This window comes from Dermacentor andersoni, unplaced genomic scaffold (genome assembly GCF_023375885.2).
Source record: "Dermacentor andersoni unplaced genomic scaffold, qqDerAnde1_hic_scaffold ctg00000039.1, whole genome shotgun sequence".
NCBI lineage: Eukaryota > Metazoa > Arthropoda > Arachnida > Ixodida > Ixodidae > Dermacentor > Dermacentor andersoni.
The window spans coordinates 1099965-1103255 of record NW_027314752.1 but is presented as its reverse complement, the minus strand read 5'-3'; the positions used below and the strand labels follow the sequence as shown (position 1 = coordinate 1103255).

General features: G+C 46.0%; 1 non-coding gene across 1 annotated transcript; it reads left to right on the top strand.

Moving 5' to 3' along the window:
* Window positions 1-502: 502 nt before the first annotated feature.
* Window positions 503-665, top strand: LOC140214374 (U1 spliceosomal RNA). Its single transcript, XR_011891317.1, has one exon. It is a non-coding gene; the product is annotated as a U1 spliceosomal RNA (small nuclear RNA).
* Window positions 666-3291: the final 2626 nt, after the last annotated feature.

Here is a 3291-nt window from a genome sequence, read left to right as displayed (position 1 = left end):
TATGTGCATTGAGGGTACGTTAAAGATCCCCTGGCGGTCAAAATTAACCCGGAGTCCCTCACTACGGGGTGCCGTATAATCTAGTCGAGGTTCTGACACGTAAAATGCCAGAATTCACTTCAATATTCGTATTTGTGTCTCTTTTAACTCTCTAAGGGCGACAGTTTAAAAGTCTTGCTAAGTATCCGCACAGAGAGTTAGACGTACGGAAGCAACACGAATGGGTTGGTTCGTATGTCCGCGATATCGGCTTTAAGCACGTGCACGTCACAATACCTGGTCTGACGCTTTCTCACAATTTTGATAATATGGCAATTGCAATTTGAAAATTAGCCAGCTAGCTTTATAGTTGTATGCGTGGAAGGATTGTATGCTACACTGAGCTGTTTTGCAAGCTTTCTTAGCTGAGTAGAGTTTTCTGTTTAATGTAGAGTGCGCTTCAGTGCCTGCTCCATATGGTACACCCTTTGCGACGGCCAGATATGCCGGCGCGTTGCTCTGCATACTTGCCTGGTGCCGGGTTTCCGATGATCATTGAGGTCGGTGCCCCGTGTCGAGGCCTTACCATTGCACTGCGGTTTGCTGAAGCACGCCACAACCCCAAAACTGGGGCACATGGGGCATTAATTTTTGGTAGTGGGGCTTCGCCTACGCGCCAGCCCCTTCCACACTAATATAAAGTGAGGTCCGTGTAAGCGTTATGGCAGCGACCGCGCCATAACAATATGAAGACAGAATAAAGAATGAAAAATGATTGATAGGGACAGTTGGGGGGTTGATGATAACGTTAAAACAAAGATTTGTAGAGCTTAATAAGGACTAGTAAAGTCTGATAGTGATTAGTAATGACTTGTAATGACTACTGACTCCGAAAGGACCAATATGTCTAAGTACGGCTTGCAATGGCCACAATTGATTAGAAATGATGCGCAGCGGTGGCGTAGAGGTAGAACACCCACCTCGCGTGCAAGAGGTCCGTGGCTCGAATCCCGGTGCCGGCAATTTTCCACCGGATAAAAAAAACTCATGTTATTGAAATTGCATAAAGAGGCCTGGAGTGTGGCCTGATCCCGGTGACCAGAACCGGTAACGCACTCCCTCACCAGAGCAGGATAGGCCACCATGGTGCAGTACTTGGCCACAACCTCCTATATGAACAGAACAATCAAAGCCATTCCCTCACTCCCCGCAGCAGCTGCGAAGCAACTGAGCACGGCGGCGGTCAGACCTGCGACGCAGCCGAGGGTGCTAAAAATCCCTGGCTCCGGATAGGCCGCCATTGGAATATGAACATGGCGACGTTTAACGCTAGAACGTTATCTAGTGAGGCGAGTCTAGCAGTGCTATTGGAGGAATTAGAGGGCAGTAAATGGGATATAATAGGGCTCAGTGAAGTTAGGAGGCCAAAGGAAGCATATACAGTGCTAAAAAGCGGGCACGTCCTGTGCTACCGGGGCTTCGCGGAGAGACGGGAACTAGGAGTGGATTCGTGATTAATAAGAATATAGCTGGTAACATACAGAAACTCTATAGTATTAACTAGAGGGTGGCAGGTCTTCTGGTGGAACTTATTAAGAGGTACAAATTGAAGGTCGTACAGGTCTACGCCCCTACATCCAGTCATGATGACCAGGAAGTCGAAGGCTTCTATGAAGACGTGGAATCGGCGATGGGTAAAGTCAAAACAAAATACACTATACTGATGGCCGACCTCAATGCCAAGGTAGGCAAGAAGCAGGCTGGAGACAGTGTGGGAATACGGCATAGGGTCTAGGAATAGCAGGGGAGAGTTATTAGTAGAGTTTGCGGAACAGAATAATATGAGGATAATGAATACCTTCTTCCGCAAGCGGGATAGCCGAAAGTGGACGTGGAGGAGCCCGAACGGCGAGACTAGAAATGAAATATACTTCATACTTTGCGCTAACCCTGGCATCATACAAGATGTGGACGTGCTCGGCAAGGTGCGCTGCAGCGACCACAGGATGGTAAGAACTCAAATTAGCCTAGACCTGAGGAGGGAACGGAAGAAACTGGTACATAAGAAGCCGATTAATGAGTTAGCGGTAAGAGGGAATATAGAGGAATTCCAGATCAAGTTACAGAACAGGTATTCGGCTTTAACTCAACAACAGGACCTTAGTGTTGAAGCAATGAACGACAACCTTGTGGGCATCATTAAGGAGTGTGCAATGGAAGTCGGTGTTAACTCCGTTAGGCAAGATACCAGCAAACTATCGCAGGAGACGAAAGATCTGATCAAGAAACGCCAATGTATGAAAGCTTCTAACCCTACAGCTAGAATAGAACTGGCAGAACTTTCGAAGTTATTCAACAAGCGTAAGACAGCTGACATAAGGAAGTATAATATGGATAGAATTGAACGTGCTCTCAGGAACAGAGGAAGCCTAAAAACAGTGAATAAGAAACTAGGGATTGGCAAGAATCAGATGTATGCGTTAAGAGACAAAGCCAGCAATATTGTTACAAATATGGATGAGATAGTTCAAGTGGCTTAGGAGTTCTATAGAGATTTATACAGTACCAGTGGCACCCACGACGATAATGGAAGAGAGAATAGTCTAGAGGAATTCGAAATCCCACAAGTAACGCCGGAAGAAGTAAATAAAGCCTTGGGAGCTATGCAAAGGGGGAAGGTAGCTGGGGAGGATCAGGTAACAGCTGATTTGTTGAAGGATGGTGGGCAGATTGTTCTAGAGAAACTGGCCACCCTGTATAGGCATTGGCTCATGACCGCGAGCGTAGCGGAATCTTGGAAGAACGCTAACATAATCCTAATCCATAAGAAAGGGGACGCCAAAGACTTGAAAAATTATAGACCGGCCAGCTTACTGTCAGTTGCCTACAAACTATTTACTAAGGTAATCGCAAATAGAATCAGGAACACCTTAGACTTCTTTCAAGCAATGGACCAGGCATGATTCCGTAAAGGCTACTCAACAATAGACCATATTCACACTATCAATGAGGTGATAGAGAAATGTTCGGAATATAACCAACCCTTATATATAGCTTTCATCGATTACGAGAAAGCATTTGATTCTGTCGAAACCTCAGCAGTCATGGAGGCATTACGGAATCAGGGTGTAGATGAGCCGTATGTAAAAATACTGAAAGATACCTATAGCGGCTCCACAGCCACCGTAGTCCTCCATAAAGAAAGCAACAAAATCCCAATGAAGAAAGGCGTCAGGCAGGGAGATACGATCTCTCCAATGCTATTCACAGCGTGTTTACAGGAGGTATTCAGAGACCTGGATTGGGAAGAAT